The sequence below is a fragment of the Cheilinus undulatus genome, linkage group 17 (genome assembly GCF_018320785.1).
Source record: "Cheilinus undulatus linkage group 17, ASM1832078v1, whole genome shotgun sequence".
Taxonomy (NCBI): Eukaryota; Metazoa; Chordata; class Actinopteri; order Labriformes; family Labridae; genus Cheilinus; species Cheilinus undulatus.
The window spans coordinates 11,768,752-11,787,633 of NC_054881.1; the positions used below are offsets into that span (position 1 = coordinate 11,768,752).

Consider the following 18,882-nt stretch of genomic DNA (forward strand, 5'->3'; position numbering starts at 1 on the left):
TCATCCATTTGGCCTCATTGAGTTCTATGCAATGCTGGTCCCGCCAGGTTCTTTGCCCATTGCTGGATGCTTCAAACACTTGACTGCGAGAGGACCATTGGAGAGCTAGTGAGTTGCAAAGCTGTCAGAGACTGGGATGGATAAAATGATGTCAAAATCAATCTTTTTTTCACACACTTAAGCTTTGAACTACAACAAAGAGTGTAAATGAATGTACAACCTCTGGCTGCTGTCACATCCACACATCAGATGTTGGATTATCTGACAGGAAATGGAGAGCTTTCTGGGGATTCTGATGAGGGTTACTACTGGAGTCTACTCAGCTATAATACAGGGCATGATACATATTATTTGTCTGAAAGAAGGCCAGACTTGAAAGTGAAAGGGACAACTGTAAGTTCAGCTCACTTAGACATCATTTTCATAAGAAAGCTGAATATTTTTCAGTTGAATTTACAGAGAAGGGGGCAGAATGTGTAAATTTATACTTCTTCCCTCGTCTTTTCAGAAATCTAAATCAATGCATCAAGTGTTGACAATTTCCTCAGCACGTTACCTTTCATTGTTTGTGAAAGTAATGGTTTCCCTGCCTGCCTGCCCATTTGTATAGACTTTTTTTCATTTTTTACAAGTTTGAAATAGATGTTTACAATCAAATCACAATCAAATAAATCCCTTTTTATGCAGTAGTGACAGTAATAGCAAGAGCTAGAAAAATAAGGTTTTAAAGTTTTCCACGTGGGCCGTTTTTGTGAGTGTGAAATTTAAAAAGGATTTCCCTCAAACTTTACACAACTGTCCACTTTGACTCAAAGATGGATTGATTGGACTTTGGAGATCATAGGTTGGGTTATTGGGATACATGTTTCACCCTTGCTTGGGTCAAAAGCCACCCCAAATTATCAACAGCTATGTTTGACATCCTGTGGCTAGATTGACAGTATGTCTATTGTTAAAACACAATAAATATGCATGTTTAGGTATTTAATGTAATTGACATGACTGCAAAGTGCAATCGTATTTGCACCAAGGACAGGTATTGGCTTAGCTTAGTTGGGCGCCCATGTATACACACACGGGTTGCAGTATCATTTCCCAATCCAGGCAATATTTGGTGCATGTCTTCTGCTCTCTCTCCCTATATATCCTGTCTCTTCAGCTTTCCTATCAAAGAAGAATCTTTGCTTGCAAAGATTGAGTTTTTCTTTGGTGCAGACTTTGGTTTTTCCCACAAGGTACAAAAATTGCTTGTCCAGTTGCCACTGAGACATTAGCCATGTTGTTGGATAATATACCCATGGAGCATTGGGAAATGACAGATCAAAAAATCTCAGCCATCCACTAAGAGTTAGCTTGCCTCTGTAAAGTAACTCATCTTCCACTGCCAAACAGTTAATTGAAATACTGTAATAGAAGAAGGCATCCACAAAGTCCAGAAGTTTCCAATGTAAATAAGCAACAAGCAGGTGCTAGCTAACTTCCTGCCACCAGTTGGCTCTTCCCTTAAAGTACACACTCAATCAGCGGGAGCAAACACAATAATAGTCTGCCAGAAATTTTCTAGGAATTTTGGGTTGTGCACTTTGCACACAATCGCCATATCCCCAAAGAATTAATTGCATACACTAATATCAACAAGACTAGTTTTAGTGTCTGCCATTTCCCCTGTTTTTCCACAAATATAAATTTGAACTTATTATATGCTGGAACCAACACATCTGTAAAATATGGTTGCAGAGTGCAATTGCCACAAGAACACTGACAGAGTGAGACAGGATAAAAAAAAAAGACAATATGTAGACTGAGAAAGCATATCTGCAATTTTTTAAATGAGTGATTAATAGATTCTGCATCAACGTTTTACTGTAAAATGTTACATGACATTAGAGAATACCCACTGTTCCTCAAATACTGTTGCTCACAGTCTGCGTGGCTTAGTAGTTTATGTAATTTTCCCCCTTGCACATGCTCTGTGGATTGTACTGTCATTTGCACAAGCAGTGCTATTCTTTTGTGGATCCGTCCCGAAATGTTTGAGCCCATCATGCACTTCGGGTCCTGAACTTTGTGCACAATAACCATAGGTCAGCACTAACAGTCCCACAAAGTCTGGCAGCTTAGTGCACTTTGCACATGTATTGCCACAAGCCAAATGGCACATCAGTGGCTTTGAGCTGGGTTCACAGACACTGAAAAAAAGCAACAATTTTCAGACTGAGTTAACATATCTTTAAACCTTTTAAACTTAAGATTCAGGGTGTCCCCTATTACAACATGTTAAACTAGAAAAGCACTTGGAAAAAGTCACCACTGCTTCCTAAATACTGCTTCTCACTTTCAACTGGAGTGTTTTTTTTTTTTTTTTTTTTAGACAAAATAGATGGTAAGAACACATGGCAGCAGAGCATGATGTATTAGGGTAATAATGTTTTTAATACATGAGTTCAGCTGGTGTAAAGTTGCACCACTTTTCCTCCTGTTGCAATTAGCCCTGGCCTTTGTGAATTAGTTTGCACAAGGACTTATAGACAGGACTTTTGTTCCAACTTTTTAAATCTTATTTACATGGATGCAAATGAGACAAGCACACCCAGAGGTTTGTGTGGCTTACGTCGATTTCCGCTTTGCGTATGCTTTTTGGATTGGATGCTGTCTTTTTTGTTATTTCCACACACACATGCAGAAATAGTGCTTTTCTTCTTTGGATCCTGCCAATATGTTTTGGCACCATATACAACAACCATCTTAACACTGATTGTTTTTTAATATCATGGATACCAAAATGGGACTGTAACACATAAGTGAGGTAACAGCAAAAATGAACTCTGCTTACAAACACTATAAAAATAGTGGACTATACACATGATTTAAAATCCAAAACTTTAGGACTGCCGATAAGGAGTCTGGGATTTTAAGTAGCCTGCATTAAGTTTCTAAGTTTCAGTTGCCATCCATTATAAACTTATCACATTAAAAGTCCATACATACATATATTTTATTGTGTTTTTTTAATACAGCACAGAAAATGAATTTTGTATCCCTGGTATCTAGTATGAAAGAAAGCAGCGAGTACAGCAGTTCTTATATATAATTTAAATCTTTCTACAATGGCCTGGAGAGAATCTGCTCCTGAACTAGTCATGTTTTTCTTGTTTTATCTCTAAAGAAGGCACCCCAAAGGCAATATCTGTAGATATTGGTAGTATTTAATGCACAGATCAGGTGTTGCACCATAAAATACAACACAACAAACTCACAAATTAACAAAAGTGCCCTGCTAAGACTTTCAGACATAGTTCAAAATGCTTGGAAATTCAAAAGCCTCATATAATGGAATCTGATTATACATTCTCACACTCTTGCTGCATTGTCATGGCTTTCACAAAAGGTGAAATGTAGAAGCTTAAGAGTGGAAATATTCAGTGGGAACACAGTATGTGGGCTATGAGTTACACATCACTTTAGAGCGAAGACAGCAATTAGACTCCCACATAGACTGAAGTTAGCATTGCTTTATGAATGTCTAGTTTGTTTTGATTTATATGGATTCAAGTTATTAAACTGCCTTTGAGGGAGAAATTGTGCTTTACAATATGGCTCCATTGTAAGCTTGACACATTGAGTAAAGAATGGTTGAAATGGCTGAGCTTTAAACAAGCGAGTAGAATATCTTGAAGCGACAAATAAAGAGTGAATGTGTTATTCATACTTTGCTTGAATTGAACCATGCCCTCAGATTACCTACAGTGAGCATAATGATGAGTTTCAGGGATGGAGGCTGGGTTTAGAATATAATCAATAATGTCAAAGATCATAGCCTCCCACACCATAACATGCAGTCACAAAAAAGGCTATAAATACACTGGATTTTTCTTTCATACATGCATATTATTTACTACAAAAAAGGGAACTTTAGAATGATAACTAGGGATTAAATTATCATGTATTTCCATGTACAGTTATGAAATATTTATCGTGAAATTGGAACTCTAAAATACCAATTCCTACTTTAGAATCTTGAAAAGACTCCTTTGCTCTGAAGATTGAACATTTAATTTGTAGGAGTCCAAAGTCCTTCATCTATAGAAACAGTTGCTGCTTAACATTAACATTGTTCTCTTTTCAGCACCATGGACAGCATTCTCCCCCATACTGTATGTGTAATCACTGCAGAAAGTGAATGTTACAAACTTACATGTGCACTTCATGACTGTAGACATCATTTTTTGTATCTTTAATTGTAATGTTTCAGCACCACGGACAGCACCTTTTCCCCTGTATTTCCCCAGCACCTAAAATGTTTGCTCTGGGGAATGGACTACTTAATGAGATATGGGGTAATCCTAGTCTGTGGAGCCTAAAAGCAGAGTTTCAATGTCACAGAGCTGGTGATTGATCACCATGGTAACTGACTCTAAACTCATAATCTTGTCCAGACCAATTTATGTACAAGAGTGACAGATTAAAACAGGCTTAGACTGTCATGTTTTATCACTTGTTGTTTGGGATATTTCCTTTACTGGCATTAAACTGATCTTCAGTTTATAGATTTTATTTATAGAAACATGACACTTCGAGGCAAGGCATAGTAAGTCATGTAAAGTAAGGTCAAGTCGGGTCAAGTAAAATCACTTAATATCAAGGCATATCAGGTCAATTCATGTCAAAAAGTACTGTACCTTTATGACCAGTTAGCATCAAATAACGTAACATAATGCCATTTTACATCACATCACATCAGGTCAGGTTGGGTCAGGTTACTCAGTGCCATCTTACATCAAGTCATGTAAAGTCATGTAACTTGACATGATGTTGAGTCACATCAATTTTCTGCTCCATCAAATCATTAAATGCCACATCTCATGATGTCATGTCGACTCATGTGACTTGTCACTTACTGCCACATCACGCCAAGTCAAGTCTCGTAACTCAAGGTCATGTCATGTCTTGTCACATTTTTTAAAGTTACTTAGTGCCATGCCACATCATGTCAAGACAAATCATCTTATTCAACATCATGTCAAGTCACTTGAAGTTGCATCACATCAAGTTGATGGCAAGTTACGCCAAATCAAGTCAGGTTTCATAACATTATTAAAGTCACATTACTTAATGCTCCATCACATCACTCAATACCAAGTCATGTGATGTCACATAAAACCCATTGATGTGGCAATGAGCAACTTGTCACTTCCCGTCAAGTCACTTAATGGCATGTCACATCAAGTCACATCACACCACTTGAGGTCAAGTCATGTCTCATCACATCAAGTCTAATTACTTGACACCAAGTCATGCCAAATCAAGTCATGTAACTTAACGTCACATCAAGTCACACTATTTTATGCCACATAATGTCTCTTAATGCCAAGTCACATGATGTCATGTCATTCGTGATGTGGCATTAAGTGACTCGTAACTTCACGTCAATGTACTAAATGCCATGCCAAGTCAAGTCACGTACCTTTAGGCCGAGTCACATCTCATCTCATCATATTAAGTCAAGTCACATACATTAATGACACATCACATGATGTAATGTCGACTCATGTGACTTGGCATTAGTTGACTTGTCACATCACGTCACATATGTAAGGTCATGTCATATCACGTCATGTCAAGTCACTTGATTCCATGTCATGCCAAATAAAGTCATGTACCTTAATGTCATGTCAAGTCACATAACTTTATGCCAAGTAAGATCACTTAAGTGACTTGTCACCTCTTATCAAATTCCCTAATGCCATACCACATCACATCAGTCACCTTATTTTATCACAAGTTGTGTCATGTCACTAAATACCATATCACTTGATGTCATGCCAATTCATGTTAGTAACCTATTCTAAATTATGGAACACTACATCAGGTCACATCATGTCACGTCTCATCTCGTCTTGTCTCGACACGTAATGTTTGTTACTTTTGATGCCACAAAACTAAACCATGCTGCTACAGTGACACATACTCCACACGGGTTCCAATTTGGAAGGTGTAAAACTAATACAGCATTTCATAAAAAGACCATCACACCAACGGTCAAACCTGGTGGTGGCAGTGTGATGGTAGTGTGACAAACGTGCAGATAATATAAATCAGGACGGTGGTAAATACATTTTTCACAGCACTGTAACAGCATAACAGAGAGCATCATTCAGATAGTCACTTGTAATGTTTCAGCACCTTGGACAGCGACATGATATAATAGTTTCAGCAGTGGATTAGGACTCAAGCTGGTGTGTTTCAGCACCACGGACAGCAACTACCAGCTGTAGTTTGACTTTACAGTGGAGAAACGGAGACTTTGCAGGAGCTGGGCTCTGATTTTTTTTTTCACTTCAAGCTTTTTCACCTTTACATTGAAAAAGTCACGTTGTATTTTATGCAAACCACACAGCCTACACGTGGAACAGTGGGGCACCTTCTATGCAACTCAACGCCTTCTCACTTTTTTACAGTTCCTGTAATTTTCCAGCCTTTGGAGTAAATCTAGCACTATGCAAAGACTTTTCCTGTCACTATAGCTCTCTGGTCAAGCTTATCCCATAGCTTTGGTGCTAATGTGTACCTATGGGCATAGAAAAGTCACGACACGGCTTCTTATCCTCATCCACCCTCACTTCCCTTTGCCTTCCGCCTCATCCAGTCCAGACCCACCCCTTTACTGTCTGCCATGACCGTCCTCTACAATATGAGACTGTATTCTTTGTACCTCCCCTTTCTCGCCCTCAGTCTGTGCATCCCAGCCTCCCCTTCCTAGAGATCCATCCCACACCTCTCCACCCGCAAACAGCTCGGTGAGAGGGAAAAAAAAAAAACGAGAACAGTTTCAAACACGTCGGCATAAAATCTCACATCCTGAGCTCCCTATTTTTCTCTCTCTCTCTCTTCTTCTCCCTCCTTGCCTGCAGACGGACTTCATGACTTTATTCCTCCTCTGCGCGCTAATGCCCGAGACCACACCGAAACGAAGGATTTTTCTCCCTTGAGCATGAAAAGGATTGCCAAATCATCCGCAATCCAACATCACCGACTGAGCCACCAGCAGCATGAGCACTGGATACATATGCTCCAGCAGAAGTTGTTGGCTAGAGAACTAACAAACCTCGGAGCACAGATACAGCGAAGAGGGGAGAGTCAGTTTTAGGTGAGTACGCTTATCCCGACTTGGACCTCTTAAAAAATACCATACCGTGTGTTTTTCTCTGTCCGTCTCTGACCACGAGGTAGTGATCGGGGTAGGCAGGGCTATAGTGTGCCACGATTATGGCGATGTTGCGTGGTCAGCATGTTAGTAGGGTGGCCGGTGGTGTCCTTTTCAGGATGGAGGTAATCTGCCCTTCTGGAAATCATCTAGTGCGTAAAAGCTCCAAAAACGGAGCTATTTTCAGCTTCGCTTGTGAGCACAGCACGAGTGTTTTAATGTCATAAACCTATGCACCTCTTAAAAAAAAACATTATGCAAATGAGTTGTCCCCTCGGTTATGTGCACTCGGCTATGAAGCCAGCATCTTCCCGGGTGATTCTGCAGGAGTGCGGGGCAGAAAACATTTGGAGAAGCAGTGATTTTTTTGAATCAGTGGTACGTATTTTACGCAAAAGCTTTGTTATAAACGCTTAAAGTGAAGGTGTATTTTCAGGCCTAGATAGATCACTGTGCAGTCGGCATCAATATTTGCATTCAAGCTAATTGCGTTTGCAGCCACGTTGATCAATTCCTCCCGGAAACTGCATGATCCAATAACTGAAAGTGAGTCTCATGCCAGCTTGGATGTTGGATGTGGAATGAGTTTCGGTCATGCTTCCTGTTATTATTCCTCCACATTCAATGTAATGGGTGAATTTCTTCCTGTAATAAATTCTGTGAAAGCAGCCGGATCTGTGTTAGTGCGCGCGAACCTCTCCTTGCCTTGTCTTTCTGCGTGCATGGCAAGCAAGCACGTTCATGCTTATGGGTTTTTTTTTTTTTTTTTTTGGGTGTATGCGTACGTGCGCGCCCGTATCCGTGTCTCACCGTGTCTGTGTGAGAGAGTGTGTCACCAGTGAGGCAAAGTTGCCGTTCCGTGCCCCCCTCAAGTTGCTTTGATTGCTGTTCCGCTGTCTAACTGCGAGGGGAGCTCATGCTCTTTTACACTCGAGGTGTCATTACTGTGGCTAAAGGCGAGACAACTGTGTGTGATACTGATACCAACTCTATGAAATTAGAGGAGCAGCTTCTGTTTTTGAAATTAGTCCTGGAGCATTTATCTGCACTTCCATTACTGCCACTGCAATTCCTGTTTTGTTTGTCATTGTGTCTCTTTGGAAAGTTGGCCTTATCTGTTACGCTCATGCAGTATTTAGGCGTATATGCGGAGAGGAAGGCACTTTATGGAGTCATGATGGAGCGTAAGGCTTGGAGATGGGGGCTAAAAATCACATCTCCATATTTTAAGCTTATTGGGGTTGTCACAATACTAGAAATACTAACTTTGATATGACTCAAGCAAAATTCATAAATCTGTTTGATACAACAGCAACAACAAGAGAAGCTGTAGACACCCAATATTGGATAATATGTCCTTTCTTAACATCGACATGCACTTTAATTTACACCATGGATGTCAGATGACAATACACTGAGTAATTATTAAATGCAGTTTTTAAATAATGATTTCATTCGTTAAGGAGGCAAAGTTATCCAAACCTACCTGGCCCTATGAGAAAAAATAATGACCCCCCTAAACCTGATAACTGGTTGTGCCACCCTTGGCAGCCACAACTACAAGCAAGCGTTAGCGATAACAGTCGGTGAGTCTCTTGCGTCACTGTGGAGGGATGTTGGCCCGCTCTTCTTTGCAGAATTGTTTCATTTCAGCGACACTGGTGGGTTTTCAAGCCTGTGTTATGGACCGCTAGTCCACAGAATATTTCCCCCAAAAGTCCTGGGGATCGCCGAGATATTGTTGGCAAATGTGAGACAAGCATTTATGTTCTTTTTGGTCTCAGTTTTGGCCTTGGAACTCTCCCACTGATGCCATTTTTGCCCAGTCTCTTTCTTATTGTTGGATCATGAACACTGTCCTTAACTGAGTCAAGTGAGGCCTGCAGGTGTTCAGATGTTCTGGGTTCTTTTGCGACCTCCTGGATGAGTTGTCCATGCGCTCTTTGAGTCATTTTGGTAGGCTGTCCACTCCTGGGAAGGTTTGCCACTGTTCCAAGTTATCCCCATTTGTGGGTAATGGCTCTCATCAGCATTTGCTGGAGTACCAAATCCTTAGAAATGGCTTTATAGCCCTTTCCAGGTAGACAGATGTCAATGCTTTTGTTTCTTATCTGTTCTTGAATGCTTCCAAATTGCAATTTCTTTTGGATTGTGTTGCTTTTTGAGATATTTTAGCGTATTTCACTTTGTCGGACTATTTAAGGGATTTCTTGATTTAGCCAGTCTGGCAGTAATCAGGCCTTTGTATAGATAGTTAAATTGAACTCCAAAAATGTGGTCAATCACAGATAATTCATGATTTCACTGTTTGTTTTTCTCACAGGGCCAGGAAGATTTGGATTATTTTTCCCCTTCATAAATGAAACCATCATTTAAAAACGTTGCTTTGTATTTCTTTTCATCATCTTTGTTTGATATCAAAATTTTTTGGATGATCTGAAACATTGAATTGGGACAAATAAGGAACAAAAGAAATCAGGAAGGAGGCAATTATGTTCTCCCAGCTTTGTAGATGTGTGGTTTGTTTTTGTGCTGTGTTGTCACTTGTGTTAACTGTACACTGATGCTTTTACACAAAGAAGTCTCCTAATGGATACATAGTTATTTAAAACTGACATTAAAAAAACATGGGCAGCATATGTGTGCACACAGGTTGTCAAAATGTTCTCTAATCTCAAATACCATGTGTTTCAAGATGATACAATTTAAGGTTTATGTTTAAAGGTAGGTTTGTTAGTTGTGCAGACAGAAGTTTTGCAATTCCAGAAATAAAATGTACAAATAACAGCGACACATATTCACAGTTCAAGACACATCCAGACAAAACACATTAAAAAACTAACATTAAAATGTTCAAAGAAACATAATCATCATCAGAATCTCCATTATTTTAATGATCCATGAAATAAAAAAGAACAGAAACTTACTGTGCTTTCCCACCATGTCGTACCAGCTCAACTCATCTTGACTCTCCTCATTTTTATAGTTTAGATGGTCTTGTACCTCACACTTTATAGGGGCATTCGCTCAGCTGAGCTGATATAGAAATGTGAAGTCAAGGCACTGGCAGCACTGATTGGTCAGAGAGAATCCTTACAGGAAGCATTTTGAGTGGGATGTACAACCTAGGAATCTAACCCTTGTGTTATCTGTTTCCTTTATCTGTGTAACTTTGCAATCTCTCCTGCACTTTTAATATTTTGACTCACTGCTTGCAACCGTCTTGTCAACGTCCCACCAAAGAGCCACAGATCAAGAACCAGGTTCACTGTTGCACCAGTGTCCTCCATTGTTCTTGTCGTGTTTGACATTGTGGCAGATTTGTTGAGTCAGTTGAATCAAAAAGGAGCATGTCTGATCTTCAGTCATATTTTAACAGAGAGAGAGAGAGAGAGAGAGAGAGAGAGTATGTAAATTACAAAATGATTTATATGAACTAAATGTGTGATCTTGAGCCTAAAACTAAATATTTATCATAAACTTGGCAGTGGAAAAATGCCATGATCATAAATCTAACTTCTTCACTGTCAGTGACACTATAGGAGTCTGGCAGGTCTTTAAAATTAAACAGATGTTGGATGTTGCTTTATTGTCTGTTCGGTATTGGCTGATAAATCCCTGTAGCGTTACTCAGCTGTTGGCTGTTGTTCCTCTTATTTGAACTCCTGGTGGTGACATAGGATGTGAGCTCACACTTTTAACACTTTACTCAAGTACCTCATGTTCATTTAGCAGACTTAGGGATGTACACTCTATCAGCATGATATCAGTTATGCCAGATATTACCCTGAAAAGTTATATAATGGTATCAGCAGATATGTACATTTCTGCTGATATTTACAACTGATATATCAACCCTAAATATCAGCAGAATAAGTCATATATTGGATGTAAAAATTTGTAAAATGTAGGTGGTTGCCTTGGGCTCCAGATACTCAAGAGGGGCCCACCATGATCCCTGAATGCTCTGAATTAAGCCTCAAACAACTACTACCCCATTCACTTGACTCAGCCTCTCTTTGCACAGCAGACACTTGGTGCTCTTTACAATAAAAAGGTGCATATTTTGGTACTGAAGAGTATGATAAGCAGAGTGTCTAACAGATCCCAAGACATTTGCAGTAAGACATGTCAGCCAGTGTAGCTATGATAGCTTTAGCTAAACCTAATGTAGCTAAAGCAACTGATCATTAGTGCACCTATTTCTAAAACAGGTCAAGCTTTAGCAGATGCAGCATAACATAACTAACGTAGCCTTGTTTGCATTACCTTTAGCTACTTTAGTTGTGTTGCTACATTACCTCCATAGGTAACATAGCTAATGTAGCTTCATTAGCTTTAAAGTTAGCTACATAGCTTAATTACCAACATAGCTAAAATGGCTTTTTTGGTTTTGTTGGCTTTAGATTTAGCTACGTTAGCCATGTTAATTACAAAGCCACTCTATCTACATAGCTAAAGTAGCTTTATTAGCTTTAGCCTTGGCTACATTAGCTGCGTTCTTCCTGTTTACAGACAGTTTACTCGCCTCTTTAAAATGTTTTGTGATTAGGTTTTGCAGGTCAGGTTTCTGACTTTTAACTTCTGGTATCCCAACCAGTACCCTAATCAAAACCATTAGTTTTATCTCATTCTCTTTTGAAAGTTTAAGTGTGTATTTCCATTCTGACAGATAAAGCAACCCCACGTAGTGGTCTGCAAGGTGGGTGTCTCAGATCTGTTACCTACATAGCTTTAAGCTAAAATAGCTTTGTTAACTTTAGATTGAGCTACATTTGTGATGTTAATTACAAGCTACTCTATCTACATAGCTAAACTATCTTCATTAGCTTTAGCCTTACCTACATTAGCTGGGGTTTTCCTGTATGAAGGCTGTTTGCTTGGCTCTTAAATGCTGTGATTAGGTTTTGCAGGTCAGGTTTTTGACTTCTAAATTCTGGTATCCCAACCCTTATGATGTTTATGATCTGCAGCCATATGTGATGTTGATGTTGAGAGCTAGCACTGCTAATGCTAACGGTGCAGCCAACAAGCCTCAAACCAACATGTAAGAAAACATCAGTTGTAGGGTTTGTGGTGATAAAATTGGCCTCTGTTAAAATATCTTTAGGATGAAGTAAATTTCCGTTTATAAATACTGATTTTCGGATATTTTCTTTGAATTCCGAATCACAGCAATTTGGAAATTCTGACTTGATTTGAGTTTGTTTGAACCATCTTGTGCCTAGGATTTTTATTGTTGTTGCGAGTGTATGAACAGGTATCACTATAATTTTAATTTTCCCTGATAATGAAAATAAAAATGATAAACAACGTTTCAAGTAGACTATGTTGGAATTTGGATAGGATCCTGGGACATTCTCCACTGGACATTCGTTGCTAGCAGGCAATTAAATGTATTTTCTTCAAATATGTAGGATACAAATTGCTTGCGTTGAGCAAAAACTCATATTATCCAAAATCAACACTTTTCAGTGAATGGTAAAAATACTGTATTTTTAAAATAAACTAACACTGAATGGTCATAGTTAGTTTTTGACACTTTTTAATTGGTCTAAAATTTGTAAACAAGCAAAAAAACAAAACAAAACAAAAAAAAAACTGACAGATATATAAGGTGTCCAATAACCAGGGCTGTGAATAGGAGGAGAGGTTCATAAAGAACCAAAAGTGGTGTAGAAATAAGTAAGCATTTTTCCCAATGTGGGGGGTTGGAAAGCTAACATGGTATATTGTGTCAAATAAACACATAATATAAATAAATAAAATGAATAAAATGCATGGATATTCATAAAATGACAATTTTCACTTTGCTGGCCAGCTAAGGGGGGGCTGTGTCATTTTCTTTCTGGGGCCCAAAAATCCCTGGCTACGCCCCTGCCAAAATCTGTGATTTTTGGAGAAAAAAACCCCACAAAAAAACACAAAAAACTTCGAGATACAAGATTTTGGCTCAACGCCAGAACAATTTAGTTCAAAAATGGCAACAAATGGGGCACGCCGGTAGTCAGGTGGTTAAGGTGGGCATCATGTACGCAGGCGGTCTGGTTTCAGGTCCGGCCTGTGGCACTATTTCCTGCATGTCTCCCCCCTGCTCTCTTCCCTGTTTCCGAGTCTATTCACATCTAACAAAGGCATGAAAAGGCCCAAAAATAAATCTGAAAAAAAGGCAACAAATCTATACATCATTATAGCAAAAATGATACAATTTAACCTTACGAAAACCCTGCCATCATTTTTAGTTTCTTTCGATTTCTTTCTGAAACAACACCCCTTGTTAAAATCAGAGATTTTCTCTCCTGAAAAATGAGCAGCAACTGTTGGTTTCTTTATGAAAGTTGCAAAAAAGGTTTGGTGGGAGTTAAAAGTGGAAGAAAAGAAAAAAACAGATGTTTCAGGTATGGATTTATCAGTGAAAAAGCAGACATTTTTAAAAGTTTGTGCAATGAGGATTTGTATTTTTTACACTGCATTAATAAATCTTTAAAGCTGGATGTATTGCCCAGCCCCAGTGGAGAACAAGCTCTCACTTTCAAGCCAAAAAAACAGATATGATTCTACATAAATGAACAATTCAAGATCCAGCCTTGCTGAAAAGCTAGAGTTCATTCTTTAGAGAGCAATTTGACTGATCCATGCAGCACCGAGCCGTAGATAATCCTGCACACATCCTTAATGTGATCGTTACCTAAGCTTAAATGTTTAAAAATAACCTGATATTGACAGCACATCAATACATCCTGCCATATTGTGTCTGTCATCTTCTCCACCAAATGCTTGGTGGAGAAAATTGCACTGGCAGCGGAAATTGCAGAAAGAAAAGCCGCCTTATTCAGTATGCCTCATTCAATCTGGTGGCCTTTTCAATGGGCAAAAAAAAAAAAAAAAGCTGGCAACATGTAATCATTTTCAAGAGGGAGGGAAAGAAAAAAAAGGCATTCTACATCACGTTGCCAAAATGAAAATGCCAGCAGTAGCTTAAAGCCACATTTGTGTCATGGCTTTAGATGACCCCGATGTTGATGATGATGCTTTCAAGGACCTGGAAAGCGAACATTCAGCAGCAGGCAGAGGCTCCCTGGCAGCAGCGAGACGTAGCGATGAATTGTCTGCAGGAGCGCGTGGGTGTGATTCTTAAAAGGCGAGGAAATAAACACGCATAAACATAATTAGGAGGGAAAAGGGTTATAGGATTCATGCATTCACCTTTCAGAAGCTTTACGTGCAGCGTCTTACATAAAGATAAGGCCGCTTTTTTCTCTGTGCTGCACTGAGAGAACAGTATGATATTTATTGGCAGCACCCACCAGCTCTCTCGCTCCCCCTCTCTCCCTCTCTTTTTTGTATTATTCTCGCATTGGCACGCCATTGTTTTTATGTGGGTGCTGGCTCGCTGGCTGCAGCTGTAGCGGCCAGAAGGCTGCCTCCCAAGAGGTTTGAATGGAAGAAAAAAAAATCTGTTTTATTTATTGCAAACAAACACTAGGGTCACGTAATGACATGTGACAAAAAATCTCACAGTGATGCCGGGGAGCTAAGAATATTTTGGAGAGGCAGCTGAATCATTTGACCTCCACTAGGGGCCGTCTGACCCGTGCACCGCCGCTATCACTCACATGCATGCAGCTGTGCTTGTGCAGCGTGTTTGGAAAGAATTCACTCTGCTGTAGGCTCATAATTAAAGGGTTGGGAGCTGATCACAAGTAGTAAATTGCCCTCTTGAACGGCATTAAATTTAAACCATGTTAAGCCTTGATTACAATTCCAGAAGGAGGGTTTTTTGCTTTATATTTCTCACAATGGCCTCAATAAAAGCACCCCTTGCCCTCCTTGCACAGCACAGAAACTCTCAAAAAGTGCTGGAAATTCTTCTAAGAAAGTCAAAGGAACATTTTTGAAATTCATCGCTGCAGCTACACCTCGTTCCTGTCTTTTTTTTTTTCAGCCACAAAATTCAGCTCGCTATGTGCAGCCCCACGGGAGCTGAAAGCAGGGAATCCTCATAAACGTGACGATTTTATTCCTTAAAAAAACTATTCAAACATTCAGCACGCACACTTCTGCTGTGGCCTCTGTCCAATCTCTGCATCTCCTCCTTTTCCCCCTTGCAGTTGGAGCGTTTTACCCCTGTTCTCGGCGTAATTAAGACAGAAATTGCACTTCAAAAAGTCAACAAGAAAACTCAAATCTTTAATGGATTAGACAAATATGTGCACTTTTACTTCCAGAGACTTACGTGGTCTGCTTTGTGACTGCTGAGGAGCTTGAATGTGACGTTATGTAAAAAGCATTAAATATTCAGTTTATTTGCAGAAGCAGCTGCATAGTTTTATCATGGGATTATGTCTGCACAGCACTGTCTCTGCTTCTATATATGTACTTTAACATAAGTGAAAATAAACCCATAAGAGCTGACATAACAAGTCCACTCAGACTGGTGGGTGTAATTTAAATTCTTTGAATCTGCAGTGGCTGTTCATTTAAAGTACTTTTCTGTGCAAAATCACAGCCTGATTTTTGGCAAACTTTGATTAGAGTATATATCAAGCAAGTGCTGGATTGTCTGGAGTAAAAGTTTATGAAAAATCCAAATAAAGTCAGTTTTTTCCCCATATTTCTACTTTGTGTAACAGTTTTAGAACATGATTATTCAGAACAACAGAGCCGGTGAGTATCAACAGTGGTTCTAATATGAAACCATGCAAAATATCCCCCTAGTGTTTCATTATAAAGAATTTGGCAGATAAATGCACAAAGATGACCATGACCATAACCACAGCGTTTTTTATTTTCAGGACTTCTTGCATAATTAGAAATGTTGGCTAGTGTGTGCAGCAGCCTTTTCAGATGCTTTAGTTGAAAACCATCCAAAATATCCTCCTTACAAATGATTTCTGAAGAATTTAGCGGATATTGTTGGAAATTTTGACTGAATTCTGGCAAATTTGACCAAAGAACAGTAATTTGGCTGTCATTGTGAATTCTTGAGAATAAAACAGTAATACAGATCTTTGTTGGGGAACTTTTTCTAAGGATTTCTGCTCTCTGATGTTCATTTTGTTTTTTCAAAAATAGTGAGCTGGGAAAGCCAAATCAAAAATCCTCATAATCTGACTTTTTTCATCTTATTTTGGCATCTTAAAGTGCAGCATTAGCCCAAAGACTCATATCTCCAGAATACCCAATTCCCATGGAATGAAAAACAACAACAAACAAACAAAGAAACAAACAAAGAACAATACATGAATTAATAAATACATAAATAAACACATTTTTCAAATGATATCACACAGAATGGTCATTTTTGACAGTATTTATTGCTTTGAGATTTGTTAAACCTGCTGACAGATGTAAAGTATGACAAATGGCACCGACTTATTAAAAAAAGTAAAGACATCCTGAAAAAAAGGGGGGGGGTTGGGGCAAAACAAAACAAAAACAACCAAAAAAGTTAAAAAAAAAAAAAATGTTACAAAAATTATAAAACACACATTTTCAAATAATTTCACACAGAATGGTCCTTTCTGACAGTTTTTGTTGCTTTGAATTTGTCCAAATCCACTGACAGATGTAGAGGTTGACAAATTTCACTGACTTGTTGCAAAAACGTAAAGACATCCTGAAAAAAAAAAAAAAAAAATGTTTTGGCCCCATGCCAGCAATACAAAGGGCAAAACAAAACAAAACAACAACAACAACAACAACAACAAAAAATACAGTAAAAAATGAAAAACAAATAAAAACTATACATTTTTCAAATAGTTTCACACAGAGTGGTCCTTTCTGACAGTTTTTATTGCTTTGAGATTTGTTCCAACCCACTGACAGATGTAAAGGATGACCAGTAGCACTAACTTATGAAGAAAAACTTCATTAAAAAAAACAAACAAACAAACAAAAAAAAAAAAAAAAAAAAATCAAAACCATGAAAAGACAGAACTACAGGGTTTGGCCCAATGCCAATAATATTCAAGACAATTTCCCCAGTGTGTATCAGCAGTGGTTTTCAAATGTCCTGAATTCAAACCACGCTTAATATCCCCCCTAATGTTTCATTTCAAAGAGTTTGGCTGATAATTGCACAAACACTGAGCTTGAATTTGGCAAACTGACTAGAAAACAGCATGTCACCTCTGAATTTTTTTTTTTTTTTTTTTTAATATCTTGCATAATTACAAATATTGACTAATGTGTCCAGCAGCGATGTTAGATGTTTTAGTTGAAACCATTCAAAATTACCCTCCTTACAAACATTTTCTAAAGAATTTAGCTGATAATGTTGAAAAATTTGACTTTAAATCCTGGCAATCTTGAGCAAAGGTAATTTGGCTGTTGTGAATTTTCAGAATAAAACAGTAAAGCAAATCATTGTTGGGGCTCTTTTCTCAGGGTTTCTGCTCTCTAATGTTCATATTAAGATTTACATGACAAAAAAGTTGGCTGGTGTGTACCAGCCTCCTTTTCTTTTGCTTTTTTGGATAAAAGCCATGTTAAAAAAAAAATCTCCTCTAGTGATTGTTTCCTGGATAAATATTCTCACATATGTAGAATCAGGGCTTGCATTTGCCAAACTTTGACTTGTGTTGTTTTTCTGTGGTGCAGACAAATCAAAAATCCTCATAATGTGATTTCTTCATCTTATTTCTGCTTCTTAAAATGTGGCATCAGAGCCTACAAAATGCTGGCATCAGCTCAAAACCTCTTCTCTTCATAGGAACCACTTTATAAGGGATGGAGAAAATGCTATTTTGTTCAGACAATTTCACACAGAATGGTCCAAGTCAGCATCTTTTAAAGAACTTTTTATTGCTTAAACATTGTTAAAACCCACAGACAGGTGCAAAGAGTTTTAAGCCGAGCCTTAAATTTATCAGACTTTGAATAACATCCAGAGTGCTGGCTCTCATTGTGAATCTGTAAGAGTAAAGCTTTGTTAAAAGTCCTCATCAGAAAGCTTTATTTTCAGGATTTCTGATTCTTTGTCTACATATAGAGATCTTGTAAAAATGTTGGCTAGTGTGTATCAGCAGTGATTTAAAATTGCTTTGGATTAAAAGATTGTGAAGAGATTGTGAATTTTTAGGAGTTAAACAGTAAAACAAATCTTTCATAGGAAACTGTTGCTCTCTTATGTTTATATTGAAATTTTGACTGATATAGAAATGTTGGCTAATGCCTATAAGCAGTTGTTTTGGAATGTTTTCGGTTAAAAGAATGTGAAAAATTCCCCTGTTGTTATCATTTCAGGGAGAAGTTTTCTGACAATTTTTCACAATCTGGCCTTGCATCCAGCCAACTTTTGCTGAGTGCAAAACTAATGTCCTCAAAGTATAACATCTGTTTGATTCCTCTATTGTAAAACACAGCGTTAGCTATGCATACTTTGAACGTATCAGCCATTGTGCATCAGAAGTGTTTCTTATTTGTATTATTTAAAGTTACATCACATATAAAATAATATGTGGAATTTAGCAGATAATTGTTAAAATTTGGACCTTTAGTTTTGCCAACTCTGATAATAGACAGCACGTCAGCTGTTACTGTGAACTTTCAAGACTAAAGCGGTGTTATAAGTCTTATTGTGGAACTTTTTCTCTGGATTTCTATATTTTATCTCCCTTCTGAGATCATGCATGACTGGGATGTTTTGGGTTAAAACCACGTGAATAAAAATATCA

General features: G+C 38.3%; 1 protein-coding gene across 1 annotated transcript in view; it reads left to right on the top strand.

Annotated features, from left to right (window-relative positions):
* The first annotated feature begins 6,812 nt into the window (after positions 1-6,812).
* The window catches only part of brinp1 (bone morphogenetic protein/retinoic acid inducible neural-specific 1), a 293,163-nt gene continuing 281,093 nt past the window's right edge, over positions 6,813-18,882 (top strand). The window contains exon 1 of the mRNA XM_041811183.1: positions 6,813-7,147. The gene's annotated coding sequence lies outside the window, so the exon portion shown is untranslated. The remainder of the gene's footprint in view (positions 7,148-18,882) is intronic.